This window comes from Gossypium arboreum, chromosome 6 (genome assembly GCF_025698485.1).
Source record: "Gossypium arboreum isolate Shixiya-1 chromosome 6, ASM2569848v2, whole genome shotgun sequence".
In the NCBI taxonomy this organism is placed as follows: Eukaryota; Viridiplantae; Streptophyta; class Magnoliopsida; order Malvales; family Malvaceae; genus Gossypium; species Gossypium arboreum.
Window position 1 is genome coordinate 130,179,304 of NC_069075.1, and position 20,982 is coordinate 130,200,285.

The 20,982-nt window shown below is 37.2% G+C and overlaps 1 non-coding gene across 1 annotated transcript; it reads left to right on the forward strand.

The window, feature by feature from the left end:
• Nucleotides 1-19,522: 19,522 nt before the first annotated feature.
• On the forward strand, nt 19,523-19,629 carry LOC128294319 (small nucleolar RNA R71). Its single transcript, XR_008284632.1, has one exon. It is a non-coding gene; the product is annotated as a small nucleolar RNA R71 (small nucleolar RNA).
• The last annotated feature ends 1,353 nt before the right edge of the window (nt 19,630-20,982 follow it).

A 20,982-nucleotide genomic window follows, 5' to 3' on the forward strand; every position in this document is an offset into this window, starting at 1 on the left:
GCAAATTTTCAAAGTCGCGACAGGGGACCCAGAAACCGTTCTGGCCCTGTCTCGCGAGAACTTTAATATCTCTCGGTATACTGATCATATGATCGTTTTGTTACTTTCATATGAAAATAGACTCGTCAAGGTTCGATCACATAATTTATTCACTATTTAACACCATTCCTACAAATTTTGGTGATTTTTCACATCCACGTCACTGCAGCTGGCAGCCTCTGTTTTTAAGGTAGGCTTTACCTATATTGTAGTTCCCATGGACCAACTATAGTCTAGTCATACTTAGGTCCACATATGATCATATTTAGCCATTCCAATGGCTGATCATGTGACCAACTCTCTCATTCAAACCATAATCACATCATGAAACCAAATATAATTACAAACCACATATGGTCAAATTCCATACTCCACTTTTACGAACCATTTTCGCATGGCCGCACACATATACATCACAAGTACTTAAAAATAACCGAGGGTAGTCCTATACATGCCATATCCAAAACTCAACTAAAGGAGTACCAAAAGGGCTTTGATAGTGTGGTTGACTTCAACTTCTATGATCCCGAATCCGATCGCTAACGAGCAAAATCTATAAACAGAGAAACAAAGAAACGGAGTAAGCAATTTATGCTTAGTAAGTTTTGAGCCATAATATACACACAACCAAAGCATAGCATTCAAGTAGCTAAACAATAATTCATATGCACAATTTCTCAAAGACATGCTTACTTCACAATCCCAACTCTTATATTCATACACAAATAACGGCCTAGTTAATGCCGATAGCTCATTTATCATTAGAGCGAATATTAAATGCGCATTTACTCATAGTGTGCAAAGCACACACAAAACATACCTTGTTGTTGGGAATTTCACAAGTGCAATAACTGAAAATTTTCCAGCAGCTTATAAATTTCAATTCACATACCTTCGAGTTTATCCGGATATAGCTACTCGTTCAAAACACCTTGGGACATAGCCCGTTATGGTAACCCGCACAAATGCCTTGGGACTTAACCCGGATTTCACAACTCGCACAATTGCCTTGGGCTTAGCCAGTATCATAGCTCGCGACAATTGCCTTGGGCTTAGCCCGATATCATAGCTCGCACAATTGCCTTGGGCTTAGCCCGGATATCACTCGAACATTCATACACATCTTTGTTTCATTTTCACAACAAAACTTTTATGCACAATTCACTTAACAAAAATATCATTTCGGCTCAATGGCCATATACAAGGGCGAAATTTGATTTCTTATTACTTCATTCAATCGAATCAAAATCTAAGTTTCGATACTCGAAAACTTACCTCGGATGTTGTCGAACGATTCGATGGCTATTCGACTACTTTTTCCTTCCCTTTATCGGATTTGGTCCCTTTTGCTCTTGAGCTTAATTTAACAAATAATTTGATTCAATCATTTGAGTATCGAAAAGAACTCAAGGCACTTAGCCCACATATATTCACTAGACATTAAAGTCACATAAGTACGAATTCATGAATCGACTTAACACACAAAGCCTTCAACATGCTTACTCATGGCGAACAACACAACCTCTTAGGCACTCATTCATGGCCGATTATACTTAGCCATACTTGCACCAAATCAACAATAAATTCCAAGATTTTCACATCATATGTGTACTAGGCGAATGTACTTGCAATTTCACAAACATTCTTCAACAATTTCTTCTTTAAACAAACATATTTATCATTTACTTCATAACCAAATCATCATGTGCAAACATACATACACATATAGGTGCATGGCGAACCTCAAGGTGTTCATAACCATCTAAAACACAAATTTTACCAATCAAGTAACAAGCATAAATCATGCTCATGAATGCATCATGGCCGAATACATCACATTCATACCCTTTCAACTTCAGTCATGGTTAAACAAAGAACTCAATGTCTTACTCAAGATTGCTACAAAGAAATTTCAAGAGTAGTCAATCCATCATTGCATGCATCATTATCAAGCTTCACATTTAGCATGCAATGGCTTTAACACAATATCAACCTTGGCCTAATACCATTTCCATGGCATAACAAGGATTTGAACCATGGCTAACATGAACATCAAGTTAGCAACTAAAACATGCATGAATCTCATGACACAACTTCATACATACCTTAATCTTGATGCAAGTATAGCCAAATCTCCTTCTAGATCTCTTCTAAACCAAAATGGAGCAAAAATCCTATCTTCTTCCTTAGTATTTTCGGCCAAAAGGAGAGAACAAGGATGAACAAAATTTTTCTTTGCTTTTCTTTCACTCACGGCAACAATGGGGAGAATACCACACTCACACACATTTTTTTGTTTCTCTTCCCACCACTAAATTTTTTATCATTTCATCACATCATGCATTATCAAAACATGTCATAACATGTTTTCCTTGCCCATAACTCCTTGTCATGGCCGCCACTATGCCATCTTTGGGAATTTGACATGCAAATCCCTTAATTTTGCATGCATTATCAACTAGTCATCACACATTTCCCCATCATACTTTCAAAGTTTACTACTAGGTCCTTTCTAGTGAAATTCACCTTTATAACACTAAATCGAATCATCAAAAATGCCACACACAAATTAACACATATCATAGGCATCAAAATAAATTTTTAAATTATTTTTATGCCTCGATTTTGTGGTCCCGAAACCACATCCCGACTAGGGTCAATTTTGGGCTGTCACACTCACCATTCACCTAGCTCCTCTATCCGTAGCCTTCGTTCTTCATGAATGTGTCCTCTATCATTACTGGAACATGGCTCGTGAACTTTTTTGAAACTCAACTTCTGTAAAGTAGGTTGTGTCATATTGTCAGTTTTAGTAGACTGGTGTGGACCATTACCTTCAATGTTCGATGTGATGCCAGAATTACAAGCTTGAAGGGTGATCGTTTCGTCTTCCACATGAAGTGTAAGCTCACCTGTGCCAATATCAATGATTGTTTTAGCAGTTGCTAAAAAGGGCCTCCCTAAAATCAAAGGGGTGTTATTATCCTCTTCTATGTCTAGAACAATAAAGTCAATGGGAAATATGAACTTATCTACTTTCACTAGTACATCTTCAATAATACCCCTAGGAAATCTTATAGTTTTATCTGCCAATTGAATGCTCATCCTAGTTTGTTTAGGTTTCCCAAGACCTAGTTGCTTAAACATTTTGTAAGGCATGACGTTAATACTAGCCCCTAAATCAGCTAATGCATGATTTATATCTAAACTACCAATTAAGTAAGGAATTGTAAAACTCCTTGGATCTTTCAATTTGTGGGGTAGCTTATTCTATAGAATAGTCGAGCAGACTGCATTTAGCTCTACATGTGATGCTTCATCCAACTTTCGCTTATTTATTAAAAGCTCTTTTAAAAATTTCATTGCATTCGGCATCTATGACAGAGCTTCAATAAACGGTAAGTTAATATGTAATTTTTTCAAAAGTTTAAGGAATTTACCGAATTGTTCGTCCAAGTGGTCTTTCCTTGTTGCGTTAGGGTATGGGCACGAGGTTTATGTTCTTCATTCACCGTTTTGTTATGACTTACCTCACTTTTACCTTTGCTCACCACAGTTTCTTGTATCAATTCTGGCTCAGGCGCAATGAATCCTTCCTTATCTTGAGTACTAATTGCATTGAGGTGTTCCCTTGGGTTAGGCTCAGTATTACTTGGTAAGCTACCTTGTGGTCGTTCGGAGATTAGTTTGGATAGCTAGCCTATATGAGTTTCGAGTCCTTGGATCGATGCTTGTTGATTTTTAAGTGCTGTCTCGATATTTTGGAAACGAGTTTCTGACACCGAGATGAATTTAGAGACCATCTCCTCAAGGTTCAGTTTCTTCTCTTGTTGATAAGGTGGCTGTTGAAAACCCTGAGGATTTTTTGGCTTTTGATTCCCTTGACCACCCCAGGAGAAATTTGGGTGGTTCCTCCAACTTGCATTATAAGTATTACTGTATGGGTTTTTTGAGATCTAAATTTATTGTTACCCATATAGTTGACTTGTTCCTCTTAGGTTGTAGGATTAAAGGATTGATATTTTGTATACACACCTCCTCCACTTGAGTCACACCTCATTACTGGATGTACCTACGTAGAACCAAGTAAACCATCAATCTTTTTATTGAGAAGTTCTACCTTATTTGATAGCATAGTAATTGAGTCGACGTTATAAATGCCTGCTATTTTTGTTGGCTTAGTTCTCATGACTTGCCACTGATAGTTATTTAGTGACATTTCTTCAATAAATTCATAAGCATCTTCAAGTGTTTTGTTGTTGATGGTTCCTCTAGCAGCTGCGTCAATCATCTGTCTTGTCGAGGGATTCACATCATTGTAGAACGTTTGAACTTGCAGCCGTAGAGGTAACCCATGGTGAGGGCACCTTCGCAATAAATCCTTGTATCTCTCCCATACATTGTAAAGTGTTTCTAAGTCCATCAGCACAAAAGAAGAGATATCGTTACGTAACTTAGCCGTTTTAGCTAGCGGAAAATATTTTAGTATAAATTTTTCGGTCATTTGTTCCTAAGTAGTGATAGACCCACGTGGTAATGAGTTCAACCACTGTTTAGCTTTGTTTCTCAGTGAAAAAGGGAATAACCAAAGGCGAATGACATTATCAGAACACCATTCATTTTGAAAGTGTCGCAAAATTCTAGAAAATTCGACAAGTGAGTGTTGGGATCCTCATCCTGCAAACCATCAAATTGAACAAACTGCTATTGCAAGAGTAGTAGGTCTAACTATACTTGACTCAGTTCCTATTAAAGAAGGTTTAGCGTAGTCATATATAGTACGTGGAGTAGGATTTTGATTAGCCGTAATTGTAGGAGGTAGCTGATTACCTTGGTTTTCAGCCATCTCTTTGGTTGGGGGTTGAGTATTGTCTTCTTGCTCGTTCTCCGTGTATCTTAAGCATCACCTTATTTCTCTTTGGTTTCTACGAACTGTGCAATCGATTTCTTCGTCAAAAAGTAATGGTCCCGACGGGTTTCTTCTAGTCATAAACTATAAAAACCTGCCAATAAAAAGAAAGAGTAGGTTAATAAATAATAATAATAATAAAATTAAAGTAAATTGCAAGAAAAATAAATGGCTAAAGTAATAAAAATTGAGCGTTCCTAATATTTCAGTTCCTCGGCAACAGTGCCAAAAACTTGATCGCGAGGTTTCATGATAGGTTTTAAATATTTATAATTACTTGTTCTTGAACTAACTATTATCGCGATGTAGGCAAGTGTACCTATTGAACAGTAGTATAGTTTTAGCAAGACCGGATTGTCGAACCCAAAGGAACTAAAAGTACTAGTGATGACTGTCTTTTTATTATCTAGCCTAAAAATAAAGAGGTTTTGTTTTAATTAACTAATTATCTAAACTAAGAACGCATAGAGAAAAGAATTGGGGAATTGCTTTTGGGGAAAATCGATTGACTTGAGACAATTCCTATGGAAAAATCCACCTAGACTTTACTTGTTATTCTGGCACCGAATCGGACGATTTATTCATTCAACTTGTTCCGTAGAGATCCCTAAGTTATGTTATTATCCCTATTCAAGACTAATAACTTCTAATCGCTAGATTGAATAACTGAGACTTTTCTCTAATTAACACTATAGGGTTGCATTAACTCGATCTATGGATCCCCTTATTAGGTTTCATCCTAATCCGGAAAAATCTTGTCACCCTATTTCTAGGCGCGCAATCAACTCCATTTAATTATGGAAAATTCTTCTCTGAATAAGAGCATGCCTTGAATCAGTATCCTGGGATATTAAAACAAGAATTAAGAACACATAATTAAGAACAAGTTAAATATTTATCATAAGATTCAAAAAATAATAACAAGATTCGTCTTAGGTTTTATTCCCCTTAGGTATTTAGGGGTTTAGTTCATAGCTAAACAAGAAAACATCTCAGAAGAATAAAGAATAAAAAACATAAAGAAAACTCAAAACTCCTGAAGGGAAATTGAGGAGAGATCTTCAGCCTTGATGATGAATTCGGCTTCCGAGATGGATCAATCGACCTTGGAGTAATTCCTTACTCCCCCTTCTCCGTCTCTCATTTTCTTCCTCCTCTAGGGTGTATTTATAGGCTTTGGAATGCCTAGAGGCCCTCAAAATTAGCTTTTTCCGAATTGGACTCAACTTGGGCTTGGCAAGGACATGCCCGTGGCACATGCCCATGTTAGATTACTTCAGGCTATGTTCGAGCCTGCCAAATTGACACGGCCATGTGGTCTGCTCGTGTGAATCGTGCTTCGATTCTGCCAAGTTAGCATGGCCGTGTGGGCTACCCGTGTGAGGAAGTCCAGGCCGTGTTGAGTTCGTACTTTGGCCCATTTTTTCTATTTTTGGCCCGTTTCTCGTTCCTTTCGCTCTCCTATGCTCTCCTAAGTATAAAACATGAAAGTAAAGCATTAGGAGCATTGAATTCAGCAATTCTAATGAGGAATCATTCATAAAATGCATTAAACATGGGGTAAAAATATGTATAATTTACGGTTTATCATGGGGCTTTGATTTGGCTTGGAATAGGGAGTAAATTGCACTAGTTTCATTTTTCAAGCTTAGGGACGAAATTGGAATTTATGGAAAAGATAGGGGCAAAATGGTAATTTGAATTGAGTCCACATGAATGCGGCATGTGATAAATTGATGTTAAATTTACTTGTTAGATCTGGATATACCAAATTTGGAGCTAGAATGCGGAAAAGAGGAAAGTCGAATTAGTAGATTTTTTGTACACGAACAATCGTCGAGGTAAGTTTGTGTAACTAAATTGTGTTTATTTACATGCTTGCATTCATTGTGTTTATGTAAATTGTATAAATGTCGTAAATATGTGAAAATGGTTACATATCCGACCAAGCTCAATAAATGAAAATGTTTGAATTAAATGATAATGCCCGATAGATGATAAAGGATAAACAATGAGAATGTTACTTATATGCTTGAAATGAATGTGGAATGTGTATATTTGAATTACAATGATGTTGTGGATGTATGAAATTATCACATGCCGATAATGCTTGAGAAAAATGTTTAAATCCCGGTTGAATAAAATGGAAAATCGATGGATATGTGATTTCCTAAAATGAATGTGGTCCTGCATTTGTTGCTAACAAGATTTAACACGGATGAGTAATCCTATTGACCTCATTACAGAAAGAATTTATCCCAGACGGGTAATCCTGATATAAGTCCTTTCAAGCTCATGTTATGGATTGGATTTAGCCCAGACAGGTAATCCAGATCAAGCTCCTTAGAGCATATAACATAAAAAAGATTTAGCCTGGAGTGGTAATCTTGTTGGATACATGTGTGGCTCGAGAGTATACTCTCTGATATGGTACCTTATGGGTACCATTGGACATGAATTGATGGATCTTGATTCATACACCTCGAATGTATTACCTGCATATCCATTGATATTCTGAATAAATTCAACGGGTGACAATTCTAGACATGAGAACATATGAATGATAAAATGAGTTACTACACGTATCTGTCTGAAATACAAGCAAATGATGATATATGACAAATGATGTATGAAAACATAAGATGATGATATTTGTACATGGACTTTATTTTATGAATATATGTTCATTCCTGATTATAGACTTGTACACCTTGAGTGTACTAATCGTGACCTTGATATTCCGAGTAATATTAGTATAGTTCTGATATGAAATGATCTGAATTGGAGATGAATTGGTATGAAATTACACTTGTAATAATGAGATAAATTATGCATGTTGAATGAATATAGGTTGTGAAAAGCATATGTGCTTGGAATCTTGATTGTTGTTGAGCCCATATATGTTTTGATGTTATTATGGATTATAGGACTAACAAGGGTAATGAGAATGTGTGTAGGGCTTGAGGTCAAATTGATTGAATATGCTTTACATAGTTACCTCATAATAGAATGAATGGCAAGTTAAGTACCATGTTATGCGAACTTATGATACGCGTGATATTCGTGACATGTTTTAAATATTTATAATGAATCATTCTTGAAACTAACTATTATCACGATGAAGGCAAGTGTACCTATCGAACAGTAGTATAGTTTTAGCAAGACCAGATTGTCGAACCCAAAGAAACTAAAAGTACTAGTAATGACTGTCTTTTTATTATCTAGCTTAAGAATAATGGGGTTTGTTTTAACTAACTAATTAACTAAACTAAGAATTCACAGAAAATAAAATTGGGGAATTACTTTTGGAAAAACGATTTAATTACCTAAGGAAAGATCCACCTCGACCTCACTTGTTATTTGACTCTGAATCAGACCATTTATTCATTTGACTTGATCCATAGAAATCCCTAAGTTATATTATTGTCCCTCTTGAGACTAACAATGTCTAACCCTAGGTTGAATAATTGAAATCTCTTTCTAATTAGCTCCCTAGGGTTGCATTAACTCGATATATGGATCCCCTTATTAGGTTTCACCCTAATCCGGCAAAATCTTGTCACCCTATCTCTAGGCGTGCAATCAACTCCGCTTAATTATGACAAATGTACTCTTAGATAGGGTCTATTCCTCTTCTGAATAAGAGCTTAACTTGAATCAATATCCTGGAATAGTAAAACAAGAATTAAGAACACATAATTAAGAACAAGTCAAATATTTATCATACAATTCAGATAATAATAACAAGATCTGTCTTAGGTTTCATTCCCCTTAGGTATTTAGGGGTTTTAGTTCATAACTAAAAAGGTAAACATCTAAGAAGAATACTGAATACAAAACATAAAGAAAAACCTAAAACTCCTGAAGGGAAATTGAGGGGAGATCTTCAGTCTTGATGATGAATTCGGCTTCTGAGATGGATCGATCAGCTTTCCCTGAGCAGTTCCCTGCTTCCTCCTCTGTGGCCCCTGTCTAAGTGCCTCATTAGGTGTTTAAATAGGCTTTGGAATGCCTAAGAGCCCTCAAAATTGGCCTTTTTCGAATTGGACTAAACTTGGGCTCAGCAGGGACACGCCCATGTGACACGCCGTGTGCGATTGCTTAAGGCTGTGGTCAAGGCTGTTAAATGGGCACGGGCATGTGATCTACCCGTGTAAATCGTGCTTTAACCTTGCCAAAAGGACACGGCCGTGTAGTCTACCTGTGTGAGGAAGTCCAGGCCGTGTTGGTTTTGTACGTTGGCCCATTTTCTCCGTTTTTGGTCCGTTTCTCGTTCCTTTCACTCTCCTATGCTCACTTAAGTATAAAACATGAAATTAAGGAAGTAGAAGCATCGAATTCACCAATTTTAAGGAAAAATCATCCATAAAATGTGCTAAGCATGGGATAGAAATATGTATAAATTACGGTTTATCAAATACCCCCATACTTAAGCATTTGCTTGTCCTCAAGAAAAATCCTCAACTCATAATCAAAATAAATCCTTTTCAACTTATAATTTCTATCGATAATATCTCAAAATAATCCATAGGTAATCATACATTGAAAATTCAACTGAAAGAATATCAAAGTTTCAAACATTCCAAGTTGAGCATTTTATTATGAAAACATAGGTGTCTCCCCTCATCTAAGTAATTATCTTTGATTCAAAATATCACAGAGTTTCACATCCTCACTAAAGATTCACTCAAATCACTTGAGGTGTTTAAGTACAATAAATGAAGCACTCAATAGTCAATAATGAAAAGTCATTACATAGGCTTGCGTGAAAATCAAATCTCCACCACTATAAATTGAGATGAAACATCAATCAAAAGGACTTTAGAGGGTTGTAACGTGGCTTTGGTTAGAGGGTGTGGTCACAAGCTGAAAGAAAGGGTTAGAATCAAGATTGAATTGAAAAATTGCCTAATTAAAAAAATGACTAGTCATCAATTGCGTACAACAGAGCTTTTTCTTAGAATATGGAATTTAACTTCTTTAGTTCAGAAGATCACTACTACTAATATGTATACATGTTTTTTTTTAAGAACAAGTCAAATTACAAAATAGAATAAAACATAGCTAAACAACTATTCCAGCTCAAATCTCGACAAAAATAGGGATCAAATCAAATTAATTTAGGGGATTTCAACAATAATGAGTTATGGGTTAATATTAAGGGTAAATTAATGAATGGGTTGTTAGGCTCAAGGGAGTTCACTAAGGGTTAATTGTGAAGGTTGGCTTTGATGGAGTGAGTGGGTTAAACCCAAGTGCCATTATCATTTTGACATATTAAATCAAATGGTGTGGTATTGACATCCATAATCACGCAAGTTCTAGATTAACAATTTAATACTGACGCACTCATAATGAAAGTGAGCATGAAAGAAATAATAGACGCTCTAAAGGCTCAATATCTGACAAAAGTTATAGTTTTTTTTTTTTATGTTTAAACTTGTGACTTCCAACTCAAAATAATACCTAAACTTGGGGAAACAACCTAAAAGTTTTTAATTCTTCAAAAATCAACTTATCATGCTTGATTCCCTAATGTCTTAAAGTTTAAACAATCAATGCATAAATGCCTATGTTTTAATTGAAGACATATCAATAAAAATCATAAATTAATTAAAATTAATTCTAATAGTGATATAAATGATTTACATGAGGATAAGACACAATTCAGGGATTTCTATTAATGATATAAAAGACCCCCTACACTTAAGATGTACATTGCCCTCAATGTACAAAGATAGATATAATGAAAAAGATAGATTTATAATCATAAGATAGGGAGAGAAGTGAAACTTCCTGAATGATGAATGAATTCCTTGAACTGGAGTTTTGGAGGATAATCGGCGTGAGAGTGGAGGGGGACACTCTGGTGGTGGTAGAGGTTCATTAGTCCATAAGTCCTTTCCCGGGGGAGTTTTTAATTCCTATGCGAGGATGAGCTTTGGAGTTTTTTCTGACTGTGATAAAATGAGGAACTCTTTAAGAGGTATATTGAAGCATAATTACTCGTAGTGAAATAGACGAAGAATAAAAATTGAAAAAACTCAGGATAAAATAGTGTTAAAATGAAATAAAAAATAATTTCAAAATATAGAGATAAAAATAAAAAATAAATAATAGGTGTGTATAGAGAAATCGGGGCACACGGCCGTGGGTCACGCCCGTGGGCCACGCCCGTGTGCTCTAATCTTAGCCCATGCATTTTGTAGTTTTTGAAATTAGGTGCATTGGTGTACACGACCATGTTGCACGGCCGTGTCGATCTCCGTTCGCTTCTCCCACGCCTGTGTTAAATTGACAGGTTTACCCACAATTTTAAAACACGGGCGTGTTGCACGCCTGTATTATTTTGGCAGTTTCACCCACGGCCATGTTGCACGACCGTGGCTACTTATCGCATCTCGTGTTGGGGAAGAATTTTTTGCCCTATTTTCACACGGTCGTATCGCACGGCCGTGTTGCATCCCGTGGTATGTGCACGGCCTATGACACGCCCGTGTGCCTGGCCGTGTGGTTTTAAAAAGCCTGTGTTCAATGATTTGGTTAGTATGTTAGATTTTAAAAACTAAAATTTAAAGAAAGTAATATTGCTAGTGCTCGGGTTGCCTCCCGAGAAGCGCTTATTTATAGTCTAAGCTCGACTTCCCTCTCTGGTGTGTGTTCATGGTGGCTCGAGGAGTTTACACTCCTTATCCCTAATTTTAATGTTATCAACGTAAAGTTTAAGACGAGTATTGTTTACCTTAAAAGTGCCAAATTTGGGATGACTTACCTCGACTGTACCAAATGGGAAAATGCTAAGTACCGTAAGAGGAATTTCTTCATTCGGTTTGGTAGTGTCAATGTGAGGATCTACGACATCTAATAAAACTTTATCTCCAACCTTAAGTTGATTTGGTGAGGTATGGAGCTCGTTCTTGCATAGCTTTGGTTTATCATGTTTTCTTGGTTTAAATGTCAGCCATTCATCTAACTCCTCAATTTGTAACATTCGTTCTTCATGTGTAGATCCTTTGTTGTAGATTGAACATGGCTCATGTGTGTCCTTCGAACTTATTTCCTGCAAAATAGGTTGCAACATATGATCAGTCTTAGTAAAAGAATTTGTACAATCACATTCAATTTTTGATGTGTTGTTAAGGTTGCGAGCTTGAAGGGTGATTATTTTGTCTCCTACACGAAGTGTGAGTTCACCTGTGCCAATGTCAATAATTGTTCTAGCAGTTACTAAAAAGGGCCAACCCAAAATTAAAGGAACGTTACTATCCTCTTCTATGTCTAAAACAACAAAATCAACTAGGAATATAAATTTGTCAATTTTAGCGAGTACGTCTTCAATAATACCTCTAGGAAATCTTATAGTTTTATCTACTAATTGAATGCTCATCCTAGTCTGTTTGGGTTTCCCAAGACCTAGTTGTTTAAATATTTTGTAAGGCATGACGTTAATACTAGCCCTTAAATCAGCTAATGCATTATTAACATCTAAACTACCAATTAAGCAAGGAATTGTAAAACTCCATGGATCTTTCAATTTTTTGGGTAGCTTATTCTATAGAATAGCTGAGCAAACTATGTTTAGCTTCACAAGCGAAGCCTCATCCAATTGGTACTTGATATTCGTGACAGGTTTTAAATATTTATAATGAATCGTTCTTGAAACTAACTATTATCACGATGAAGGCAAGTGTACCTATCGAACAGTAGTCTAGCTTTAGTAAGACCGGATTATCGAACCCAAAGGAACTAAAAGTACTAGTAATGACTGTCTTTGTATTATCTAGCCTAAGAATAATGGGGGTTTTTTTAACTAACTAATTACCTAAACTAAGAATTCACAGAAAATAGAATTGAGGAATTACATTTGGAAAAATGATTGAATTAAGACAATAGCTAAGGAAAAATCCACCTAGACTTCACTTGTTATTTGACTCTGAATCGGACGATTTATTCTTTTGACTTGTTCCGTATAAATCCCTCAGTTATATTATTATCCCTCTTGAGACTAACAACGTCTAACCCTAGGTTGAATAATTGAAATCTCTTTCTAATTAACTCCCTAGGGTTGCATTAACTAGATCTATGGATCCCCTTATTAGGTTTCACCCTAATCCAGCAAAATCTTGTCACCCTATCTTTAGGCGCACAATCAACACTGCTTAATTATGACAAATGTACTCTTAGATAGGGTCTATTTCTCCTCTGAATAAGAGCTTAACTTGAATCAATATCTTGAAATATCAAGACAAGAATTAAGAACACATAATTAAGAACAAGCCAAATATTTATCATACAATTCAGATAATAATAACAAGATCTATCTTAGGTTTCATTCCCCTTAAGTATTTAGGGGTTTTAGTTCAAAACTAAAAAGGTAAACATCTTAGAAGAATAATGAGTACAAAACATAAAGAAAAACCCAAAACACCTGAAGGGAAATTGAGGGGAGATCTTCAGTCTTGATGATGAATCCGGCTTCTAAGATGGATCAATCGGCTTTCCTTGAGCAATTCCCTACCTCCCTCCCTATGTGTCCTTTTTCCTCCTCCTTTAGGGTGTATTTATAGGCTTTGGAATGCCTAAGAACCCTCAAAATTGGCCTTTTCTGAATTGGACTAAACTTGGGCTAGGTAGGGACACGCCCGTGTGACACGTCTGTGTGCGATTACTTCAGGCCGTGGTCAAGCCTGTTAAATAGGCACGGGCGTGTGGTCCACCCGTGTAAGTCTGCCCGTGTGAGGAGGTCCAGGCCGTGTTGATTTCTTACGTTGGCCCATTTTCTCCGGTTTTGTCTCGTTTCTCATTCCTTTCACTTTCCTATGCTCACCTAAGTATAAAATATGAAATTAAGGCATTAGGAGCATTGAATTCACCAATTTTAAGGAAAAATCATCCATAAAATGTGCTAAGCATGGATAGAAATATGTATAAATTACGGTTTATCAAATACCCCCACACAAAAGCATTTGGTTGTCCTCAGGCAAAATCCTTAACTCATAATCAAAATAAATTCTTCTCAACTTATAATTTCTATCAATAATATCTAAAATAATCCATAGGTAATCATACATCAAAAATTCAACTGAAAGAACATGAAAGTTTCAAACATTCCAAGTTGAGTATTTTATCCTGAAAACATAGGTGTCTCCCCTCGTCTACGTAATTAACTTTGATTCAAAATGTCACAGAGTTTCACATCCTCAATAAAGATTCACTCAAATCACTCGAGGTGTTCAAGGACAATAAATGAAGCACTCAATAGTCAATATTTAAAAGTCATTACCATAGGCTTGCATGAAAATCAAATCTCTGCCACTATAAATTGAGATGAAACATCAATCAAAAGGTCTTTAGAGGGTTGTAATGTGGCTTTGGTTAGGGGGTGTGGTCACAAGCTGAAAGAAAAGGTTAGAATCGAGATTGAATTGAAAAATTGTCTAGCTAGAAAAATGGCTAGTCATTAATTGCGTACAACACAACTTTTTCTCATAATATGGAATTTAACTTTTTAGCTCAGAAGATCACTACTAAAATGTATACATGTATATATATATATATATTTAAGAACAAGTCAATTTAAAAAATAGAATAAAACATAGCTAAGCTACTATTCCAACTAAAATCTCGAAAAAAATAGGGATCAAATTAATTTAGGGGATTTCAACAATAATGAGTTCTGGGTTAATATTGAGGGTACTTCAATGAATGGGTTGTTAGGCTTAAGGGGGTTCACTAAGGTTAATTGTGAAGGTAGGCTTTTGTGGAGTGAGTGGGTTAAACCTAAGTGCCTTTATCATTTTGACATATCAAATCAAATGGTGTGGTCTTGACATGCATAATCAAGCAAGTTCTAGAATAACAATTCAATACTGATACACTCATAATAAAATGAGCATGAAAGAAATAATAAATTCTCTAAAGGCTCAAGATCTCATAAAAAATTATGTCTTTTTGATGTTTAAACTTGTGAATTCCAACTCAAGAAAATGTGTTTTTGATGTTTAAACTCGAGCAGGACATGGCAGTCGTGGAGAACCTTCCCAGTGGAGTTTCGAGTCTTTGAGTAATAGTGAGCTTTGGAGCTCTTTATAACTGTGATAGAATCAGGAACTCTTTTAGGAAATATATAAGGAAGAGTAAGTACTCAATATGAATTAGCCGAAATTAAAATTTGTAAAATAATAATTATAAGTCCTAATAAAAATAAGGTGAAAGAAAAATAAAAAGTAGTCGTAAAATAAAATAAAAGTAAAAACATAAAATAATAAATAAAAATTTTTAAACATCTTCATCGCTAGATGGTTCGCGAGGTGGGGGTGGCGATAAGATGTGGAAGTGTTGACTAATCTGGTGTAGTGTAGCATCAATGTGATCGAAGCACTGAAAACATTGCTGCTCGAATTGAGTTAGGCGCTTAGAGATGTCAGCGTATGAAGCTGCCGCATGAACTGGACGAGAGGGTGGTGGTGGTTGAGATGGTGGGTCCTCGTGACGTGGAGGGACATCATCAGTAATGTCCTCGGGGGTCTCCTCCTTGGTGGATTGGGTGAGACGGTACTGAGGAGAGAATGTACCACGTCGTTTCTCAATCATCCTTATACTTAGCTTGCTCGAGATGCCCTGTGGGGACATCTGGCCCATGAGAATGAGAAAGGATGATTGGGCTGCTAAGTTAAGGAGCCTGAAGTGCCAAGCCAATCGCGTCACATAGGGCCCGATGGAGATGGCCCTCTTCCTATGTCGCTCCATCTGATGTTGAATGGCGAGGGCAATGAAATAAGCAAGGTCTATGATGTGCCCGTGCGACATACACCATAGAAAGTAGGTGTCATGAGTGTTGACGATGCCAGTGCTCTCTCTTCTTCCTGTTAACGTGTGAGCCAAAATGGTGTGTAGGTACCTCAGATATGGAGGGAAAGTTGATGCCTTGGAGCGGCTAGGATTGTAGGAGGCAGCGCCGGGGGCGAGGGCATTCCAACACCGTGAAGGAGAGTGATGGATGTGGCGATTGAGAGCGTGGAGTTCATTCTCCTCCATGAACTCCTCAGTGTAAAGGCCCAGTGCAGTTCCAAACTCCGAGACATTCAATTGGCGGACTAGACTGACGAGACGAAATTGGATTGTTCCCGGGTCATCAAAACGAGCCATCACGGTCTGAAGATGGAACGTTGAGCAGAGTTCCATAGTGAGTTCGAGATATGTCGACTCGACAATCTCAAAGAAAAGCCCCCAAGGGTTGGTAGTGAGGAGGGCCTGAATTGCATTTACGAGTTGGACTTGTTCTAGCGCGGCCCACCCACTTCCAAGGGTCGGGCCCGTAGAATCTGGAAAAGTTCTTCTTGAGGCCCGATTGGAAACTGCAGGAAAGGGTGACGAATTTTCGTGGTAGAACCCGAGGAAGATAACGCTCCTTTCTTTTTCTTCGAAGCAGGGATGGCGACTTTCTTTCCTCGTGAAGATGACATGGTGTACTTGTAATGAAAATTGAAGTGGAATGTGAATACTTTCCATGGGGCTTACATATTAACCGATACTATAATAGCCAAAGTAAATGTGCCAAATAACCCTATGAGAATAAGTAATGGAGATATCTAATGAATAAATTTGTATGGGGTTAATAGCATGAAACCCATAGAAATAATAACCATGAATAAATGTAGCGTAATATACTGACTAAGAAAATAAAAAAAATTACCAAAACAAAACTTAAAAATATACATTTATTTACTTAACTATGAATGTGCACGTAAAATAGTCCAATGGAGCATAGAAATCATGAATTGAGTAAGAACTTCAACATGGAAAGGATGATAACTACTCTAGATACGAAGTTTGAGTGAAAGAAAGATGAAAAGAACATGAAAAATGAAGACTACTATGATAAATAGCATTAGAAATCAGTAAAATAAAAGAAAAAAGAGTAAACAAACGTTAGAAAGAGGAGAATAAGCATAAAAAATGGGGTTGGAAGTGGCGTACGGGCGTGTTAGGGAGGCCGTGTGGACTTGCAGCGGCTAGGGTTAGGGATTTCGGGTGAGGGAGATGATGAATAGTGAAGGGTATTTATAGATTTTGGGACACACGGCCAGGGAACACGCCCGTGTTCCCTAATTTTTTCCCGTGTGTTCGCGAATTTTGAATTTGGGCGCGTCTGACAATTTCCCCACGCCCGTGTACCTTGGGCATGTTAGTGTGCACGGCTGTGTCTGTCTTTGTTTGCTTCTCCCACGCTCGTGTAAGAAGGGCCATGCCCGTGATGTTTTGGCAGGTTCGCCCACAGTTGCTTGGCACGGGCGTGTCATACGCCTGTGTTAATTTGACAGGTTTGGTCACGGTTTCAAGGCACGGGCGTGTCACACGCCCATGGCAATTTATCGTAGCCTGTGCTGGGGACAATCTTTGCCCTATTTCCACACGGTCCTAAGCACGCCCGTGTTCTTGGTCATGTGTTCTTTTGAAAGCCTGCGTTCTATGAGTTGGTTAGCATGTTAGATGTTAAAACTAAAATTTAAAGAAATTAATATTGCTAGTGCTTGGGTTGCCTCCCGAGAAGCACTTATTTATAGTCTAAGCCCGACTTACCTTTCCATTGAATGGTCATGGTGGTTCGAGGAGTTTATACTCCTCATTCCTACTGTGAATCTCATCAAAATAAGGTTTTAGGCGTGTATTGTTTACCTTAAAAGTGCCGAATTTGGGATGACTTACCTCGACTTACCGAATGGAAAAATGCTAAGTATCGTAAAAGGAATTTCTTCATTCAGTTTGGCAGTGTTAATTTGAGGATCTGCGGCATCTAATGAAACTTTATCTCCAACCTTAAGTTGATTTGGTGAGGTATTGAGCTCAGTCTGGAGTAGTTTTGGTTTGTCGTGTGTTCTCGGTTTATGTGTCTGCCATTCATCTAGCTGCTCGATTTGTAGCCTTCATTCTTCTTGAATAGGTCCTCTACTATTGCTTGAAAATGGCTCATGTACTTCCTTCAAACTCATTTCCTGCAAAGTAGGTTGCACCATATTGTCAGTTTTAGCAGAATGGTTTAGACAATCACCTTCAATTTTTGATGTGTTGCTGGAATTGCGAGCTTGAAGGGTGATTGTTTCGTCTCCCACACCAAGTGTGAGCTCACATGTGCCAACATCAATAATCGTTCTAGCAGTTGCTAAAAAGGGCCTTCCTAAAATCAAAGGAGTGTTGCTATCCTCCTCTATGTCTAGAACAACGAAGTCAATGGGAAATATAAATTTATCGATTTTAACTAGCACATCTTCAATAATACCCGTAGGAAACCTTATAGTTTTATCTGGTAATTGAATGCTCATCCTAGTCTATTTCGGTTTCCCAAGACCTAATTGTTTAAACATCTTGTAAGGCATGACGTTAATATTAGCCCCTAAATCAGCTAATGCATTATTAACATCTAAACTACCAATTAAGCAGGGAATTGTAAAACTCCTTGGATCTTTCAATTTGTTGGGTACCTTATTCTGTAGAATAGCTGAGCAAACTGCGTTTAGCTTCACATGTGAAGCCTCCTCCAACTTCTGCTTATTTACTGAAAGCTCCCTTAAAAATTTCATTGCATTTGGCATCTGTGATAGAGGTTCAATAAACGATAGGTTAATATGTAATTTTTTTAAGAGTTTAAGGAATTTACCAAATTGTTCATTTGAGCGGTCTTTCCTTGTCGCATTAGGGTATGGCACACAAGGTTTGTATTCTGTACTTACCAGTTTCTGCTCATTGTGGTCTACCTCACCTTTACCTTTGCTTATCTCAGTTTCTTTCCTTGGTTCTGGTTCAAGTGTGGCTAACCCTTCCTCATATTGACTAGTAATCGCGTTGAGTTGCTACCTTGGGTTAGATTCTGTATTACTTGGCAAGCTACCTTATGGTCGTTTAGAAATCAACTTGGAAAGCTGTCCAATCTGAGTTTCAGGCCCTTGGATCGATGCTTGTTGATTTTTAAGTGCTATCTCAGTATTCTAAAAATGAGTTTCTGACACCGAGATGAATTTGGTTAGCATTTCCTTAAGGTTAGGCTTCTTTTCGTACTGGTACGGTGGTTGTTGAAAGCCCGGAGGATGTTGTGGCCTTTGATTTCCCTGACCGCCCCACGAGAAACTCGGATGGTTCTTCCAACCTGCATTATAAGTGTTACTATATGGGTTATTTTGGGATCTAGAGTTATTGTTACCCATATATTGGACTTGTTCCTTCTCGATGCTAGGGTTGAAGGGTTGATATTCTGTGCATGCTCCTCCTCCATTCGAATCGCACTTCATCACTGGATGTACTTGAGTAGAACCACACAAACCATCAATCTTTTTATTTAAGAGTTCTACTTGGTTAGATAGCATAGTAACTGCGTCGAGGTTGAAGACACCGGCTGCTTTCGTCGGCTTTGTTCTCATAACTTGCCACTGATAGTTATTCAGTGACATCTCTTCAATAAATTCGTAAGCCGCCTCAGGTGTCTTATTATTGATAGTTCCTCCAGCGGCTACATCAATCATCTGCCGAGTCAAAGGATTCAGACCATTATGGAATGTTTAAACCTGTAGCCAAAGTGGTAACCCATGGAGAGGGCACCTTCTCAAAAGGTCCTTGTATCTCTCCCATGCATTGTAAAGTGTTTCTAAATCCATCTGTACAAAAGAAGAGATATCATTACGTAATTTGGCTATTTTAGCCGGTGGAAAATATTTTAATAAAAATTTTCGGTCATTTGTTCCCAAGTAGTGATTGACCCTCGTTGTAACGAGTTCAACCACTGTTTAGCCTTATTCCTTAACAAAAAGGGAAATAACCAAAGACGTATGACAATATCAGAAATGCCATTGATTTTAAATGTATCGCAAAATTCTAGGAAATTTGCCAAGAGAGCATTGGGATCCTCGTCCTGCAAACAATCAAACTGAACAAACTGTTGTATCATTTGAATTGTGGTAGGTTTCAATTCAAAATTATTTGCAGCAATAGCAGGTCTAACTATACTTGACTCATTTCCTGTTAAATTAGGTTTAGCATAATCATACATAGTGCGCAGAGTAGGATTCTGATTAACAGTAATCGCAGGAGGTAGCGAATTTTCTTAGTTTTCAGCCATCTCCTTGGTTGTGGTTTGAATATCGTCCTCTTGTTTGTTCTCTGTGTATCTTAAGCTTTGCCTTATTTCTCTTTGGTTTCTGCGAACTGTGCGATCGATCTCACTGTAAAAAACTAATGGTCCTGACGGGTTTCTTCTAGTCATAAACTATAGGAACCTGCCAGAAAAAAGGAAAAGAAAGAATTAGTAATAAAAATTAGAATAAAATTTAAATTGCAGAAAAAGTAAATGGCTAAAGTAATAAAAATCGAGTGTTCCTAATATCTTAGTTCCCCGGCAACGACGCCAAAAACTTGGTACGGGATATTCGTGATAGGTTTTAAATATTTATAATGAATCATTCTTGAAACTAACTATTATCACGATAAAGGCAAGTGTACCTATCGGACAGCAGTATAGTTTTAGCAAGACCGGATTGTCGAACCCAAAGGAACTAAAAGTACTAGTAATGACTGTCTTTTTATTATCTAGCCTAAGAATAATGGGGTTTGTTTTAAGTAACTAATATACTAAACTAAGAATTCACAGAAAATAGAATTGGAGAATTACTTTTGGAAAAACGATTGAATTAAGACAATACTTTAGGAAAAATCCAACTAGACTTCACTTGTTTTTTGACTCTGAATCGGACAATTTATTCATTTGACTTGATCCGTAGAAATCTCTAAGTTATATTATTATCCATCTCGAGACTAACAACGTCTAACCCCAGGTTGAATAATTGAAATCTCTTTCTAATTAACTCCCCAGGGTTGCATTAACTCGATCTATGGATCCCCTTATTAGGTTTCACCCTAATCCGGTAAAATCTTGTCACCCTATCTCTAGGCGCGCAATTAACTCCGCTTAATTATGACAAATATACTCTTAGACAAGGTCTATTCCTCCTCTGAATAAGATCTAAACTTGAATCAATATCCTGGAA